Below are 20,243 nucleotides of genomic sequence, written 5' to 3'. Positions count from 1 at the left end.
CTTGTAGAAGCTGACCTCGGGGAAGATCAGTTTGGATTCCGCAGAAATGTTGGAACACGTGAGGCAATACTGATCCTACGACTTATCTGAGAAGAAAGATTAAGGAGAGGCAATCCTACCTTTCTAGCATTTGTAGACTTAGAGAAAGCTTTTGACAATGTTGACTGGAATACTCTCTTTCAAATTCTAAAGGTGGCAGGGGTAAAATACAGGGAGCGAAAGGCTTTTTACAATTTGTACAAAAACCAGATGGCAGTTATAAGAGTCGAGGGGCATGAAAGGGAAGCAGCGGTTGGGAAGGGAGTGAGCCAGGGTTGTAGCCTGTCCTCGATGTTATTCAATCTGTATATTGAGCAAGCAATAAAGGAAACAAAAGAAAAGTTCGGAGTAGGTATTAAAATCCATGGAGAAGAAATAAAAACTTTGAGGTTCGCTGATGACATTGTAATTCTGTCAGAGACAGCAAAGGACTTGGAAGAGCAGTTGAACGGAATGGACAGTGTCTTGAAAGGAGGGTATAAGATGAACATCAACGAAATCAAAACGGGTATAATGGAATGTAGTCGAATTAAGTCGGGTGATGCTGAGGGAATTAGATTAGGAAATGAGACACTTGAAGTAGTAAATGGGTTTTGCTATTTGGGGAGCAAAATAACTGATGATGGTCGAAGTAGAGAGGATATAAAATGTAGACTGGCAATGGCAAGGAAAGCGTTTCTGAAGAAGAAAAATTTGTTAACATCGAGTATAGATTTAAATGTCAGGAAGTCGTTTCTGAAAGTATTTGTATGGAGTGTAGCCATGTATGGAAGTGAAACATAGACGATAAATAGTTTGGACAAGAAGAGAATAGAAGCTTTCGAAATGTGGTGCTACAGAAGAATGCTTAAGATTAGATGGGTAGATCACATAACTAATGAGGAGGTATTGAATAGAATCGGGGAGAAGAGGAGCTTGTGGCACAACTTGACTAGAAGGAGGGATGGGTTGGTAGGACATGTTCTGAGACATCGAGGGATCACCAATTTAGTATTGGAGGGCAGCGTGGAGGGTAAAAATCGTAGAGGGAGACTTCTAAGCAGAGACACTAAGCAGATTCAGAAGGATGTAGGCTGCAGTAGGTACTGGGAGATGAAGAAGCTTGCACAGGATAGAGTAGCATGGAGAGCTGCATCAAACCAGTCTCAGGACTGAAGATCACAACAACAACAACTATCATCCCAAATTGAAGGGAGAAACATTTTCGAAGTGGCTTCCTACTACAAATACAACAAAAAGTGATATTCTTTTGCAGCTGCGAACAGTGATATACGAAGTATTGAAACATAAACAAGAGCAGAGCTGTTGGAGCTAGTTAACGTTTCAAAAGGCAGCGGTAATAAAATAGGAAACTGATTCCATAGCTCTGCAAGATGGTCGCAGTCGTGATGCGAGTACCTCCTTGTCACTGCCATTACAATCCAACAGGACTGGTGTGGGAACAGGTGAAGAGATATGTGGCAGATAAAAATACTACATTTAAAATAGCCGACACTGAAAGACTGGCGAGGAAACAGACAAATTCAATGTTGCTGAACTAAACCGTATGTGAACGGAATGTAAATTTATTTTGTAATTTTCACGTAAAATTTACTTTCTTGTCAAGTTGCTGTGCTGTAAAAATAGTTCAGGGCATCATCTGTTCCGTAACGGAAATTTATTTTACTTATCTCGCTATTCTGACTACAGTACAACGTAGTTTAAAATGCTGTTCATCTTGCCATGGATATTGTAGAACTGATTTTTTCGTCGTTTAGTTAATAGAGTAAGAGGCAACAGAAGGTGTAATCAGTATTTTAAGAAACAATTTATTACAGAATCTATTCTGGAGTGCAAGAAGCTGTATCAGCGATTTCTCTTCGTGTCATTATGACTGGGAAAGATTGAATACACATTCCATTCTATGTGTATCTCATACCTATTAGGTACACTTAGTAAATTTATCACGAAATATACAGGGTGGTCAATTAATCGTGACCGGGCCAAATATATCATGAAATAAGCGTCAAACGAAAAAACTACAAAGAAAGATCCTTGTCTAGCTTGAAGACGAAAACCAGATGGCGCTATGGTTGGCCCGCTAGATGGCGCTGCCATAGGTCAAACGGATATCAACTGCGTTTTTTTTTTTTTTAGATAGGAACCCCAATTTTTATTACATATTCGTGTAGTACGTAAAGAAATATGAATGTTTTAGTTGGACCACTTTTTTCACTTTGTGATAGATGGCGCTGCAATAGTCACAAACATATGGCTCATAATTTTAGATGAACAGTTGGTAACAGGTAGGTTTTTTAGATTAAAATACAGAACGTAGGTACGTTTGAACATTTTATTTCGGTTGTTCCAATCTGATACATCTACCTTTGTGAATTTATTATTTCTGAAAACGCATACTGTTACAGCGTGATTACCTGTAAATACCACATTAATGCAATAAATGCTCAAACTGATGTCCGTCAACCTCAATGTATTTAGAAATAAATGTAACGACATTGCCCTCAACAGCGAGAAATTCGCCTTCCGTAATGTTCGCACATGCATTGACAATGCGCTGACGCAATATATCCTTCAACTTTCCCCACAGAAAGAAATCCGGGGACGTCAGATCCGGTGAACGTGCGGGCCATGGTATGGTGCTTTGACGACCAATCCACTGTCATGAAATATAATAATCAATACTGCTTCAACCGCACGCGAGCTATGTGCCGGACATCCATCACGTTGGAAGTACATCGCCATTCTGTCATGCAGTGAAACATCTTGTAGTAACATCGGTAGAACATTACGTAGGAAGTCAGCATATTGCACCATTTAAATTGCCATCGATAAAATTATCCTTCCTTCCATAATGCCGCACCATACATTAACCCGCCAAGGTCGCTGATGTTCCACTTGTCGCAGCTATCGTGGGTTTTCCGTTGCCCAATAGTGCATATTATGCCGGTTTACGTAACCGCTGTTGGTGAATGACGCTTCGTCGCTAAATAGAACGCGTGCAAAAAATTTGTCATCGTCCCGTAATTTCTCTTGTGCCCAGTGGCAGAAGTGTACACGACGTTCAAAGTCGTCACCATGCAATTCCTGGCGCATAAAAATATCGTACGGGTGCAGTCGATGTTGATGAAGCGTTCTCAACACCGACGTTTTTGAGATTCCCGATTCTCACGCGATTTGTCTGCTACTGATGTGCGGATTAGCCGCGACAGCAGCTAAAACACCTACTTGGGCATCATCATTTGTTGCAGGTCGTGGTTGACGTTTCACATGTGGCTGAACACTCCCTGTTTCCTTAAATAACGTAACTATCCGGCGAACGGTCCGGACACTTGGATGATGTCGTCCAGGATACCGAGCAGCATACATAGAACACGCCCGTTGGGCATTTTGATCACAATAGCCGTACATCAACACGATATCGACCTTTTCCGCAATTTGTAAACGGTCCATCTTAACGCGGGTGATGTATCGCGAAGCAAATACCGTCCGCACTGGCAGAATGTTACGTGATACCACGTACTTATACGTTTGTGACTATTACAGCGCCATCTATCACAAAGCGAAAAAATGGTCCAACTGAAACATTCATATTTCTTTACTTACTACACGAATATGTAATAAAAATGGGGATTCCTATTTTTAAAAAAGGCAGTTGATATCCGTTTGACCTATGGCAGCGCCATCTAGCGGGTCAACCATAGCGCCATCTGATTTCCCCCTTCAAGCTAGACGAGTTTCGTTCTTTGTAGTTTTTTCGTTTGATGCTTATTTCGTGAAATATTTGGCCCGGTCACTATCAATTGACCAGCCTGTATGTGTTTTGCCGGCCGAGGTCGTCTCGCGGTTAAGGCGCTCAGTCCGGAACCGCGCGACTGCTACGGTCGCAGGTTCGAATCCTGCCTCGGGCACGTGGATGTGTGTGATGTCCTTAGGTTAGTTAGGTTTAAGTAGTTCTAAGTTCTAGGGGACTGATGACCACAGAAGTTAAGTCCCATAGTGCTCAGAGCCATTTGAACCATTTTGTATGTGTTTTGACGATGCCATTATGGTCTTATCACTTTAGGACATGGTGTAGAAAAGATCTGAGGATGGTCATTACGAACTGAAACCGGTCATCGTCAAAAGAATTGATATTGTGATCAAAGACTGGAATAAAAAACATTCGACAGTATTGGATCACTGTTCGTATACGCGACTATGTCGCAGCTGGCAAAAAACATATCACGAAATAGTTTCTAGCCCACAATGAACCAGACTGTAGCGAGATAGGTTTAACTCCCGCTATCGCAGCTATCCATAGTGTAGTTGCTGTCTACGCACTTTCAACCGAGTTCACACAGCAGCATTCCTTCAGAGCTGCGCCACCGCAGGCCGTTAACGCTGTCGCCGACTGTATCTTTGATTGCTTTCAACAACCATCTTCACGTCTTTATACGTGTGGTGTCTGTTCTGTCCGTAAGATCAGACCTCACACACGTGAATATATGCGCCTTGATGTCAATACACTCTCCACCCGACCTCTTGCAGGAATCAGCGTGAGGTTGCGCATAATGAGGGTAATGGATAGGGAACGCCACGTATGTAGTGTTCGACAAATTGGGAGTTCGGGTTGGATGTGAAGTGTGCTCGGATAGTAAGAGCAGCTAAGGCGACCGCTCGCTTTAAGCGGGAAATCCCGGTTCGAGTCTCCGCCCACCACAAATATTCACTTGTCGCCACTGAATTTATTTCAATGTCCGATTGCGGCTAATGTCGAAATTTTATTTTCGCCATCTTCATATCATTCAAATTGTAAAAAGCAGTTGAATATCCTCGGAAACACAACATCATTAGCAATAGTCATGCAATGACGTGCATTTCTATTACTAGCCAACGAGATTAAGACACCATGCAGTTAAAAGGTTCTTCGAGAGCGAGCCAGGTTGTAAACTATTGTCTTGCAAGATGCAGGTACTAAAGAAGGAAAATACACAGTTCCTTCTTTAGTACCTGCATCTTGTGAGATCATAGTTTGAAACCTGGCGCGCTCTCGATGAAGCTTTTAACTACATACTGTCCTAGTCTTGTTGGTCCATAATACGATTGCATGTTGTCGCATGACTGTTGCTAATGATGATGGTTTCAATCCATATTCAACTCCTTTTTACGATTTGAACGATCTGAAGATGATTATCAAATGGTTCAAATGGCTCTGAGCACTATGGGACTTAACATCTATGGTCATCAGTCCCCTAGAACTTAGAACTACTTAAACCTAACTAACCTAAGGACATCACACACACCTATGCCCGAGACAGGATTCGAACCTGCGACCGAAGCAGTCGCGCAGCTCCAGACTGAAGCGCCTAGAGCAGCTCGGCCATAGATGATTATCGAAAGCAACCCAAATTAGTCACCAGATTACAATTGTAAAGCGAAAATTGCGGTCTAGATAATAAAAGTTTTTACATTAATTTCTTTTATTCAATAGATTACGTTACGGCTGACGTCTCCTTCCTGACAACGTCAGACTTCATTAATTATAATTATTAAAGACTTACGTAATTATACAATAGCCTTAAACTTAATCACTGCTGCGACAAAATGTAAACAGCGACTGCGGGTTTATACTGATAGAGTATAGCTTCAGTTCCTAATAGGTCTTCTAGTTGTTCAGAGGGATAACAGACAAAAAAAAATCACGGACATGTATTATGAAGCTCTGGAAAGCTGTACATAATAATTAGCAAATCGTTCAAGAATTCCTGTTTACATGATAATACGACTCATTTTCCATGACCCACATACTGTTTGCAGAGATTATCTCTTTGCTGGAGATTATCTCTTTGCTGGCAGCAACATTACGTCTAAAACAACTGTAAAATACCCAGACAGCTTCTTTTACTTACAGACATTTTCGTTGAGTGACTGTATGCACCCTGTGTACACAATGAAACAGCATCTTCAGAATTAGAAATAAGCACTACAGATGTACCACAAGGATCGATACTGGGTCTGATCTCGTTCTTGTATTACATGCATTATCTTCCATGATACATTGTAACCTCCCCACAAAAATTTAAAAGGATATTATTTTAAGAATGCTAATGCACATTGTGCTAAGTGTAAGCTCCCCAGAGAAATTTTGAAACACAGTAGTTGAATGTTAACAAGAATACAACCTAACGTAACCTCCCAGCAAATAAATTCAATGACAATGACAATTAAACAAAAATTAGCAATCTGACCCAAGTATAAGTTCCTCACAAAAAAAATGAAAGTCAATTCGGTGATAATAAAATCTCACTGACAAAGTAAACTCAATTAGACCGAAATATCAGTCTTTGGCCCTGTGCAAAAAATCATAATTAATTTCTTACCTCATTCGAAACTGCATGTCAAAGCTCTGCTCTTATTGTTGGCCACGGCTTGGAGGAAATGCATTGCAAGTATTATTTTTTTTTAATATTTTTTTTTTGAAATTTAATTGAAACTTTTCTTTAAAGGAAATGGAAGGAAATCGTTCGTTCAATTAAATAGTTCTTTTGTTAAAAATATTGCTTTGAAAACCAACATTATTATTGGGGCGATTGTTGCACAAATTAGTTACAGTTAATTTACATTATTAGCTGAGTGCATTTAAAAATAATATACCTCATCCTGAATCTTGACCAGAGTGCCATGTCGACGCCCGCCGACTCCTCTCACACAACTGCACTGGGCTGCTACTACCGCCAGACTGCTCTGCCCACAGACTGCCCACTGACTGCTGCACGACTACTACTGACAGAGTACCGCTCGCAACTCTTGCGCGGTCAAGCGCATACTAGCCACGATAAATGGCTCTCTGGTCAGAGACTCTGCAATGCCTCGCCATCGCCGCCACAGAACATATGTGTTTCATAACCCTCCACTGGGGCGGGGGGGGGCAAAAATTTGGCAGCGATGGTGAGTCATTTGGACTTGCCAAGCGCGGCAAAATTTTTCTTTAATTAATAATCTTCTACATTTTACACAATATTTAGAAGTAGTACATGAATTAAATGTTGTGCACATGCACCGAGTACAAAATATTTCAGACAAAGACAAGATATGAGTACAAAACATATTCGCAGATCAGAAAAATGTATATACAAATTATTTGACAGATAACAAAGTGCACACGCACTGAAAAAATTCTTTAGCATTTTCAGAACAAATAAACAGAATGGCAAAAAAATCATGTTGACAAGTGCCATGAGTGCACATGCACTGCAGTTGAGAACATATCAGCAAATGACGAAATGTATATACAATGAGTAACAAATGACATAAGTGCATACGCACTGAAGTAATGAACATATCAGGAAATCATAAAAGGTATACAGAATGAGTACAAATCATATTGGAAAAATGAGAAAAGTGCACAGGCACTGAAGTTCAGTAGAAAACATATTAACACCTAACATAAATGCACATGCACTGTAGTTCAGAACATATCATCAAAATAAAAAATGTATATACAATATAAAAGACAAGAGTGCACATCTACTGTACTTCAGAACAAATCGAAAAAATGTCTTTAGCATTTTCACAACAAATAAACATAATGGCAAAAAAAAATCATGTCAACAAGTGACATAAGTGTAGTCGCATTGGAGTGCAGCAAATCGAAAAAATGTATATCCCATGAACATAAATGATGTTAGCTAAAAAAAAATGATCTTCACTATTAGGATAGGAAAGGGAAGGATTGCATCATGGTTGTAGCACTTTAGATTGCACACAGCTGTTCTGAAAGTCCATATCTTTCCACAGAAGTACAACACCAAGTGACACAATTTGAAGTTCTTTTCCCATCACAATTTATCAGTGTAGCCAAGACACTGAACTGTCACAGTAATATTTCCTGTTATCATTTTGGCAGTACATTAGGTACACCAAACAGTGGGACCATAATAACGTCTTCATCGCTCACGGTGGTGGACAGCATGTCGTGTCAACACCACGCTCTTACAAGGCACACCAACGTAGAATTAGTGCAAAAACCAAATATAGTGCTCCATGATCATGAGGATGGACAGGACAAATGGATATTGCAGTAATTCAGGGTAGTTAGCTCATAAGGTGAAGGACATTAAGTCACATAATAGGCTTCATTGAGAATTACAGTAGTAGTTTGCGGCATTCATAGCCCAGTTATTGAACATTTCTGTACCAAGTATGTAGTATTACAGAATAATGTTCATAAAATTAAATTATTGGCATCATGGGTAATCGTATTACAATAAACAGTGGCAGTCCTTGGCCAGTTACAAAGCATATTTAGTATGACAGAATAATGTTCATCAGAAGTCTTCATTGAAGAAAAAAAAAGTCAATTATTGGCCTAGCATTAACATAATACATTGAGTGATACAAATTATTGGCACTCATTGGCCATTTACCAAAACATGAAAAGTCAACATTGAAAACAAGAGCTAATTAATGGCATAATTAATAACAAAATTCATGTAGTGACATTAATTATTGGCACTCAGTGGCCAGTTATAGAACATGAAAAGTCATAATTGAAAACAGGAGCTAATTAATGGCATAATTAATAACATAATTCATTTAGTGACATTAATTATTGGCACTCAGTGGCCAGTTATAGAACATGAAAAGTCATAATTGAAAACAGGAGCTAATTAATGGCATAATTATTAACGTAATTCATTTAGTGACATTAATTATTGGCACTCAGTGGCCAGTTATCAAAACATTAAAGGTCATAATTCATTTAATTAGATTAATTTTTGGCACTCAGTGGCCAGTAAGTATTGAATAGTATAAAACATTGTTCATCATTCAGTATTATTCAGAACTTTCTTAAATGAGTAGCATTATTTGAAATTGGTGACACACACCATTAAGAACTCATGATTAAAAATCAGTTAATTACAGTCATAGCATTAATAATCATGGGCATTATAAGTAGTCTCATTACAATAAACAGTGGCAGTTATTTGCCCGTTACAAAGCATTATTATATATATATATATATATATATATATATATGTATATATTTGTATCATTAAGAAGTCATTACTGAAGTGACATACTATTCAGAGCTGCTCAGTATTATTCAGAATTCTCTTAAACTAGTAACATTATTTGGGACTGGTAATACATTTTTTTGTTAGCAATGCATTGCTTAGGGTAATTATAGGGGAAAGCAAGAGGAAAAGAATTTGTTTCTGGTTTGTTGGTATAAATGAAAATGTGTAACGTCATCCGTCATAAGTCAGCTGTGGCAAGATTATGAAACAAGTAGAGTATATGTAACCACATTCATAGATTTAATGAACAAATGCTTATAGCACATTAATCTCATAAATAATTTCTCCTGCAAAAAATATATAAAAATGGATTATTAAGCTGAAAAGAGAAATGCATTTTATGCTGAAAAGTAGTGAACTTCGAATTAACAGGTAGTGAAATGTGTATAAAAATGTGTTCCATAGCTGTCCTTTCCAAAACCTTCGGTCATTATACTATGCAATATAACACCTGCTGCCAAAACGAACTGCAACAAATACTTAAATAACTACATAGCCTAAATATAACTTCAACATTATCCTCATCTGCAAAGAAAACTTCATTATCCATATCATCAAAACTTCATTATCATCATCACCTGTAATGAAAAACTTCATTATTCATAGTAGCATTATTCTTCATCATTACTCTTCAGCATTCATTATCATCTGCAAAAATCACTTCATTATTCATTACACAACTATTCCTTATCTCTAGCATATTTCATCACTTAAAACTGAGATGTGTAGTTCTGTCTGACAGCCTGCATCAATCACTTTGTATTCTGAAAGAAAAAATTAGTTAAGACTGCTATTCTACGATGAGTATAGTATATTATTGTTAATGCTTGTTAATCCTGATCCATTTACTCTTCCTCATAAAGTTATTGCATCTTCTTTCGTTTATTCCGTAGGTGAAATTCCCATTTCTGTTGAATTTATTTCTTACACGCATCATTTCTTTCTGAAATTGATGAACAGAGATTAATGTCTTACATTTAAATCATATACCCATTAAATAATGACTGGTTTATGGTAACAAAATTAAGTATACAGCATAACATGACAGAAAACGTAATATGTCAAAGACATTGACAGTGTTCGGATGCAAAAATGTACACAGAATAATACAATGCAGCAGCAAAAAACGTAAAACAGTTACGATCTTGAGATGTCATAGGGCAAAAAGAATGTCAAAATCAACTGGTGTGTTATACCTTAACTATTTCACAGTGCGTATAAACAAAACATGAAAACAATCGTACATAAAAGGACAAAATGTGACGTTCGTTGTGTTCAGCTTGTATGTAGTGTAGTTAATAGAGGCGAGAATTAAAGACTTTAATGGAGAGAGAATTTGATAAAATTAATACGTCATTACATAGAATTGCATAATTATTCATAAAATACGTAAGTTCATCTGGAAAAATATGCACGGTCTGATGTGTAACGACAAGAAAAGCGACCTGCTAACCTTACCTTGCCGGGCACTTGCCAAGAAAAATACGATAGTCATGAATAATTAGTCATGTGAATGTAATTGCATTAGTAAATGGCATCATAGTGTGTTGAATCATACAGTGTCTTCATTCAATAAAGGGTTTAATATTTGACCAATGGTGGTTGCCTTTCGATTTTCTGGTTCTCAAAGTTTCGACGTGTATCACATTGGGATGAGGAATGCTGCGAACCCGATATGGTCCTGCGTATAAAAGTTCAAATTTATTGCACTTACCTTTTAATTTACTGGATAAATAGTGTGTACGTACTAATATCTTCTGTCCAACGTGAAAGTCTCGGCGTCTACAAACCTGTTTTTGTTGTCTTCTTCGGCGCTCTGCGGCACGTTTGATGTTGTTCAGCGCAATGTCAATTATTTCGTGGTGTCTTAGTCGACGACATGTAGGGAAGTTTACTAATTCTTTAATTTTGTTTGGTGGTTCAACGTTTTTCAGTATAACAGACGGAGATAGCATAGTGGATTCATTTGGAATGGAATTAATTACATCTTGGAATGAGAGTATGTGTGTATCCCAATCAATATGTCTTTTGTGGCAGTATATTCGACACAGCTTACCAATTTCTTTCATTAATCTTTCACAGGGGTTCGAAGAAGCATGGTACTTGGATATATAAATCGGAGAAATGTTTCTGGCTCGTAACATGCGTGTCCATATAGCAGAACGAAATTGTGATCCATTGTCAGAAATTACTTTCAACACATGCCCTACATGAAATAGAAAATGTTTTACAAATGCTTTCGAAACAGTTTTAGCAGTAGCTTTGCGTAACGGAGTGAAAGTAACAAATTTTGAAGTGAGCTCAACAGCGACAAAGATGTAGCAAAAACCTCTGTTAGTTCTCGGAATTGGACCAAAAATGCCTACTGCGGCCATATGTCTTAATTTAACAGGTATAATGGGATATAACGGAGGAATGTGTGAAGTGGTGTCTGACTTAGCTTTCTGGCAAATTTTACAAGACGCTAAAACTCGTCGTATACGTTTCTCCATGTTGGTGAAATAACAGTTCTGTCTCAGTATAAGAAAACATTTTCTTGCTCCGTAATGTGCGTAACTTAAATGAGTGTACCAGATTAATTTGTTAACCAGTTCGTCAGGAATGCATAATAACCAATTGTTGCTGTCAGGATGAGAGCGGCGAAACAGAATGTCATTGCGTACAGTGTAATGGTTTCTAATCTTAACATTATTCCTATCTTGCCAAAGGTGTTTAATTTCTTTCCACACATTGTCTTTACTTTGTTCTTTTGCTATGTCCTGTAATGACGATGAAATAAAGATTTCAAATGCAACTTGCTGAATATACATGACACTGAAATTTGCTTTGCAGAAGTTGGTTGCTACGTCTTGCTGATTGTTGCTCAGAGAACGGGATAGTGCGTCTGCTACAACATTTTGTGTGCCGGGAGTGTAAACAATCGTAAAATTAAATTCCTGTAAATACAGTTTCCATCTACTTAACCTGTCGTGAGTAAATTTAGCCGAAAGTAAAAATTGTATTGCTCTGTGGTCTGTGTAGACGGTGGTATGTCTGCCATAAAGAAAGTGCCTAAATCTCGTGAAAGCCCATACAAAACATAGTGTTTCCAGTTCTGTAACGGAATAATTTCGTTCAGCAGGTGACAAAATGCGACTTGCAAATGCGATGTTTTTGATTACTGTAGAGCCATCTTCTTCAATTTCCTGAAAAATGTGTACGCCTAAAGCGGTGCTGGAACTGTCGGTGGCAATGGAAAAATTTCTGGTAAGATCTGGGTGCGATAAAAGTGGTGCATTCAACAAAGCATGTTTCAGGTTCATGAATTCAGAATGTGCTTGCTTATCCCAAGACCAAATAGTGTTTTTACCTGTTAATTGGCATAATCTAGGCGTGTCTAAAGCGGAGTGATGAATAAATTTACGAAAAAAATTAATTAAACCCAAAAAACTGCGTAATTGTTTCTTCGTCGTAGGAACAGTAATGTCACGTAGAGCTTGAAGTTTTTCCGGATCTGGCGCAATGCCTTCTGTTGAAATTACGTGTCCAAGAAATTTTATAGAAGTTTTGCCAAAGTGCGATTTACTAAGATTAACTGTGAGTCCTTGAGCATGAAAAGTTTGCAACAGTTGTTCAAGAATCATATTGTGTTCAGACCAGTTAGCTTCTGCGATAAGAATGTCGTCTACATACGTCGTAATTCTGTCCTTAAGTTCTGTCGGAAGTATTGTGTTCAAACCGCGAATAAAGGCTGCTGAAGAAATAGTTAAGCCGAATGGTAATTTGCAAAATTGATAACAGTCGCCAAAACAGAGAAAAGCTGTATACTTTCTGCAATTCGGATGAAGTTGAATTTGCCAAAATCCCGATTTCAAATCTAGTGTAGAATAAATAGCCGTACCATGAAATTTCTGTAGAAGTTCCTCTAATGTCTGTGGTCGATCAGTTTCATTAATAATAATGTCATTAATGTGACGTGAATCAAGTACAAGGCGAAGTGAGCCATCTTTTTTCTTAACAATATGTAGCAGGTTTATGTACGGACTAACTGCCGGTTCTATAATTCCTTGATCAAGCATATCCTGCAACTCTTTCTTAACCTGTTCTCTATGAATATACGGAATGGGATAATGCTTGGCTTTAAATGTGTCGTGCTGTTTGACTTGAAATTCATACATAGTACCAGGAACATTGTCAAAAACTGGAGCTTGCTGTAAAAGAATTTTGTGTAACTGCGTGCGTTCGTCGTCTGTATTTGCACTGCTCTCTTTAACCTTATCAGAAATCATCTGTATTACGTCGTAGTCAGCTTCGTCTGGAGTGTTATAGTTGTGTACATACGTATCCGTGAACAATGTGGGATTACAGTCTATGTTACGTGACACGGAAATGACCTCTGTGCGATTAATTGTTTGCTCTTCCGCAGATAGTGAGTGCTGAAAATCTATAGCAAATTGTATATTTTCATCCTTCAACATTAAATAAGAATTCTGAAAATCAATAACTGCGTCGTGTTGAACCAGAAAATTCGTACCTAAAATAACGTCTGTTGTCAATAAAGGAACAATCCAAAAATTTGAGTGGAAAGTATGACCTCCAATACAACATGATAAATGCGTCTGTAATTTAACGTCTACTCCTTTACTCGATACTGCTCCCTTCACTTTTGTTTTGCCTAAAGGTAATGTCGGATAAGTATTCTCTTTGTTACACTCGTTAAAAGTTTCTTCATTTATTACTGATATAGGTGATCCGGAATCGATTACTGCTGAAAATTTCGATGAACCAATTTTAATTTCGATAACAGGATGTGAAATAGTTTTCTGAACAAATGGTCTTTCCTGCAAAAGAGTGTCTCTGATGTCGTCAAAAGTAATGACATTTTCGTGAACAACATTTTGCGTGTCTGAGGTAGTGCTTGTGTTACTAGAAGATGCGATCCGTACAGTATCTAGTCACATTCTATCTGACGTGTTACTATTATCAGGAGGATGTTGTGGCATTTCTACTATTTGAACTGTTCTATTACTCCTTCCAGACGCATTACGTTCTGGATGGTATCTACTGTCGGGTTCATTCATGAGAATATGTTCTTGTGAATAATTTTGCTGTTGGTATGACCGACTGTTGTTAGATGTACGCTGAAAATTGTCCTCATTATTTTTACGTCTGTCATAATAGTCATTCCTATACGGTGCATTGCGATGGGAATTGAAATACTGTCTTCTCTGTACGTAGTTGTTTCCTTGCTGCCGTGCGTTACTATTTGTTGGATCTGGGACTATACGTGTACGCGGCGGAACATTAAAGCCTGGTTGACCTTGTGCATTCCATTGTTGGTTAGGTATGCTAACCGGCTGGTTTTGATGTTGTTGTTGTGAAAAACCTCTACTGTTACTAAAATATGGTTCCTGCTGCTGATGATTTTGACGGAATTGATAATTGGAATTTTGTCTGTTATTAAAGCTCTGGGATTTGTCATTTCTAAAGCGACTGTTACTTTTCCTATTGAAATTACGTGTCTGATCATAATTACTGTAAGTTTGTTGACCTTGGTTATTATACGAAAAGTTTTTGTTTACAAAAGAATAATCAGATTGTTGTACTTCCAAGAGCTGTAACAAATCTCTGAATGCTGAAATATTTTCTTTTTGTTGACCTGTTAAAAGTGACACTCTTAATGACCGTGGTAATTTAGAGATACATAATTGAATGAGTGCGGATTCACTATAGGGTTCACTTAAATACTGATTTTGCTGGACCATGTGCTCAAAAAATTGCGTCACATTGGGAAATTTGTGTTTTCATAATTTGGTAAACTAATTAACTGATCTTTAATTCCGCGCTGTGTCGTCTTCGACCAGTACGCTGACAGAAAGGCATTCTGAAATTCTTCTACCGAGTAACATTGCCTCGCGATCGGTCTCATACGAGTTGCCGGTTCGCCTTCCAAAAAGCTGCAAATAAATTCTAGTTTGTGCGTTACGGGCCAAGTCGGTGGAAAGGCAAAGCTAAATTGTTGAATCCAACCCAATGGGTGAATCTGTGTTCTGTCATTCCTAAACACTTTAAATTTCCTCACTGATAGAAAATGTTTGTAATCGAAACTATCATCTCTGTATGATGGAACAGGATCAGGATTGTAAGAAAATCTATTGAACTGTGATTGTTCGGAATCTAAGTCCCGTACTCTCTGTAGATTACCCAAATTATACGCGCTGCGCGAGTCTGACAAATGCTCGCAAAGTGGCGTCTGCTGTGATGTATTATTAACTGAAATATTTTTCATCTCTGTTACCTCTTGCTGTAAGCTTGACAGTTTTCTACGCAAGGTGTTGTTAGATGAATCGATCTCATTAATTGTCTGCTGTAAATTTTGAAATTCAGGTGTTTGGTTAAATGAAATCGGTGCAGTATCGTCTGATTTATTATCATTATTACTTTCAATAGCATCAATACAACTGGCTAATTCATCATATTTTTCAGTCAGTATTTTTGCCTGATCATCGGTTTTAGAATCGGACGCATTAATCCGTTTTTGCAACTTACGTGTAGTTTCGCTCAGTTTTTTAACATCAGCTTTGATGACATCGCAATCCTGTGTTAGTTCTAATTGTTCGAATCTGTCTGTCACTGTTTGAATATCTACTGTGTGTGTATCTGTTTTTGATTTAAGATCAGAAATTTCATCACGTAATTCCGCGTTCAACTGTTCGATGGTATTAATTTTGTCGGACACTGTAGTAATATTCTTGTCTACATACGTTTTTGCCTTCGCAAACATTTTACGTTTGTCTTCCTGTCTTTGTGCAGTGATTGTTTCCATGACTTGACGTTTGACTTTATTTTGATCCTGAATAAATTTGCGGAAACGCGTATCACTGTTTTGTATGTGAAGATTAAAGCGTTCGTCAATTTGTGTGTTCTGCTGTTCGAATTTCGCGTCTATCTTTGCGTGCATTGTGCGCGAAAGTTCCACCGTCATTGCTTTAAACTCGTCCCGTAATTGTGTAGCTTTTTCAGAGCATTGTTTAGCGACTCCGCTAATTTCGTATCTGAGTGTTTCTGTTGCAACTGTTTGCAATTCCCTTAATTCCTGAGCAACAGACTTAATTTCTTCGCTACTTTTTCTTGAACAAGCCTCAATTTCCACGCGCAACTGTTCCTTAGTGTCATGGCACTGCGCGGCAACGGCTCTAATTTGTTCACTAAGCTGTCTGGAATTGTCGTCTAATTTTTCATTTAACCGTTTGGAATTGTCGTCTAATTTTTCATTTAACTGTCTGGAATTGTCGTCTAATTTTTCATTTAAGTGTCTGGAACTGTCGTCTAATTTTTCATTCAACTGTCTGGAATTGTCGTCTAATTTTTCATTTAAGTGTTGTTTGAGTTTTTCGTTATCTTGTTTGACCTGTTCACCAAGTTGTTTGAGATCTTCACTCTGTTGTTTGGAATTTACACTAAATTCGTTCTTAAACTGTAGCATTACTGCCATAAATTGTTCCAAACCAAAGGTAGCTGCTGCATTCTCAGTGCTCTGTGATGGAGTACATGCAATTGTCACGTTCTGTGTGACCATTTGGTCATTCTGTAATTTGCAAAAAGATTTGTCAGTCAAACGTATACTGTCAGTCGCTATTTTGGGAAGTAAATAAATCCGTCGTATTTTGTGTATCCTGTTCATTTTCATCAGACAAATTTGTGTGTTCATCACGTAAATTTAGTAAACCGGGTGTGTTAGGCTGGGCGGCGCTCATTACAATAGAGCGTCCCGCGTCATCGATTGTCGTCAAATCAACAGAGGACATAACCGAGTTCGTTTGTTCATCATTAAGACAAAAGTCATCATTAGTGGTTGGAACGCATTGATTGTCAGTGAACGCAGGATTGTCATCATTACACTGCGTGTCACAATTACTATCGGTCACGCTGTTTAAGTCGGTAATTTCATTCAAAATACCTCGCGATGCACTATTCACAGTCTTTCGCGGCATTTTTACAATAGTCACAAACATTCACATAACAAATAAGCACAAATGCAAAAAGGCAACAAACAAATACAACAGAGCAACGAATTGCCGTTGACCTGTAGAAAGAAAGTCACAATATTAGTAAAAGCGTTGCGCCAAATCCTAATTATATCTAAGCAAATAAGAGCAGATATCTGACTGTTTTTCAAAAGATTCTCAACGAAATACGATCCTGGACTGGGTGTCGCCAAGTGTAACCTCCCCACAAAAATTTAAAAGGATATTATTTTAAGAATGCTAATGCACATTGTGCTAAGTGTAAGCTCCCCAGAGAAATTTTGAAACACAGTAGTTGAATGTTAACAAGAATACAACCTAACGTAACCTCCCAGCAAATAAATTCAATGACAATGACAATTAAACAAAAATTAGCAATCTGACCCAAGTATAAGTTCCTCACAAAAAAAATGAAAGTCAATTCAGTGATAATAAAATCTCACTGACAAAGTAAACTCAATTAGACCGAAATATCAGTCTTTGGCCCTGTGCAAAAAATCATAATTAATTTCTTACCTCATTCGAAACCACATGTCAAAGCTCTGCTCTTATTGTTGGCCACGGCTTGGAGGAAATGCATTGCAAGTATTATTTTTTTTAATATTTTTTTTTTTGAAGTTTAATTGAAACTTTTCTTTAAAGGAAATGGAAGGAAATCGTTCGTTCAATTAAATACTTCTTTTGTTAAAAATATTGCTTTGAAAACCAACATTATTATTGGGGCGATTGTTGCACAAATTAGTTACAGTTAATTTACATTATTAGCTGAGCGCATTTAAAAATAATATACCTCATCCTGGATCTTGACCAGAGTGCCATGTCGACGCCCGCCGACTCCTCACACACAACTGCACTGGGCTGCTACTACCGACAGACTGCTCTGCCCACAGACTGCCCACTGACTACTGCACGACTACTACTGACAGAGTACCGCTCGCAACTCTCGCGCGGTCAAGCGCGTACTAGCCACGATAAATGGCTCTCTGGTCAGAGACTGTGCAATGCCTCGCCATCGCCGCCACACAACATACGTGTTTCAACATCCATGAAGCAGAAATAGTGCTGTTTGCTGAGGATGCAAGTATTATAACCAAGTCTAATGGAATAATTTAAACGTTCTCTGTAAATGGACTGTCGCTGCCTTTAGAGAAAGCACGATACATTCAATACAATATCGACTGCACAAGGCATGACCACAACATTAGAAATAATATATGAGAGTAAACCCAAAAAATGAAATAGAATATTTTAAATTCTTAAGTGTTTTTATTGACAACAAGCTGAACTGGAAGTCACATGTCACATTGTCTTCTGAAACAACTTAGCTCCTCAGCTTTTATGTTATGGATAATGAGGGCTGCCCAGAAAGTAATGCACCACAATCTTTTCCTTCAACAATTCTTTATTGAGCATAATGAGAATTACACACACGGAAGAATGGTGTTTTATCTGTGCATCCTATTTCTCCACATAATCTCCATCCTGTTCTATGGCCTTTCCCCAGCGCGAAACAAGGTCATGCATGTCCTGTCCATACCAGCCAGTGGTTCACTGTGTCAATCATCTACTCATCGTCCTCAGAACGTCTTCCACGAATGGCATACTTTAAGGCCCAAACAACAGCTCGCTGCAACAAGTCAGGTATGACAGCGGTGGATGCTCTCCCCGACTGCTGCAAATCGTGGAGCTCCGCCGAACCGCCTTCTGATGAGCTCACCCTCCGTGCCCAACGACTAATTGCAATTCTGTCCACAACAGATGTTCCATAGACTTTGCAGAAGCATTTGTGAATAATCCAGACAGTTTCTTTCACTGCAGTGAGAAATTCAATGATAGCACATTGGTTGTAATGTACATCACCTACAGACGCCATTTTGAAACTGTCCTGAAGCTACGCTATCTGTTGGAAGTGACGAAAAATTTGCACTCTCATTCAGGAGACTTCAAATAATACATGTGTAACGTTTCGCATTCGTAGCGTTGTTTTCGGCTGATAAAAAAATGGGGTGCATTACTTTCTGGGCAATCCTCATATCAGATTCTGGAGATAACCTGTAAAAAAGTTGTCTTACTTTTTCCATTTACATTCATTAATGTGTTGTGGTTGTTGGTATTGTTTCCAGTTCGAAGACTAGTTTGCTGCAGCTGTCCATGCCACAGCTGTGACCTCCACGATTGCCAGGATGTCGTGGAGTGTGGTGGTGGGGATTGTGGGATGCCCAGAAGTGCTAGTAAGACATTGTTAGCAGAATATATGTTCATTATTCATGGATACAAAGTTGTCTTCTTTCACATCCGCCAATAGCCGGACGAGCAGAGGGGTGCTAATCAAGCCAGTATGTGCTGCCCCATGCAATCTTCAAAAATGTGTTGTGCAATGCTATTTTATCGTAAGCTGACATTTTGAGATTGTGCCTGTGTACAAAATACAGATTGATTCTTGCGGAGAAGGAAACAGCAACCAGCCAAAGCTATTTATTCGCGTAAATAGCGCCGTTACCAGTTTCGAACCGTCTGGTTCATCATCAGACTGGTGTTAACGTTAAGATATAAATTGTTGTTGTTTACATTAGTTTCCCTTTTTATTGTCCCTTGTGGTTAAATTCCTTGGGGTGGAAGCGCTTTCGAAAATCCCGCATCATGACGTTGCAATGCTGACTGCTTATATTCGAAATTTCGTTCACCTTGTAAGTAGGCTGTTTAGGTTTTTATGCTGGTAACGCCACGTAGCGCTTTGTATGAAAATCACTGACTGTGCTGTGTGCAGTCTGTGGCTGGTTGGCATTGTTGGAATATTCGCTATTGTAGAGTTGGACAGTTGGATGGGAACAGCGCGTAGCGTTGGGCAGTTGGAGGTGAACCGCCAGCAGTGGCGGATGTGGAGAGGGAGATTCCAGAGGTTTGACAGGTTGCTATAAGCGGACGATCTGGACGTGTGTCCATCAGAAAAAGGAAATTTGTAAGACTGGATGTCATGAACTAATATGACTTTTGAACACTATTAAGGTAAATAAATTGTTTGTTCTCTATCAAAATCTTTCATTTGCTAACTATGTCTTATCAGTAGTTAGTTCTTCAGTAGTTAAAATCTTTCATTTAGCTGGCAGTATTGGCACTCGCTGTATTGCAGTAGTTCGAG

The sequence above is a fragment of the Schistocerca serialis genome, chromosome 6, assembly GCF_023864345.2.
Source record: "Schistocerca serialis cubense isolate TAMUIC-IGC-003099 chromosome 6, iqSchSeri2.2, whole genome shotgun sequence".
NCBI classification, from domain to species: domain Eukaryota; kingdom Metazoa; phylum Arthropoda; class Insecta; order Orthoptera; family Acrididae; genus Schistocerca; species Schistocerca serialis.
The sequence above is the reverse complement of the archived record's forward strand: the minus strand, read 5'-3'. Positions refer to the sequence as shown.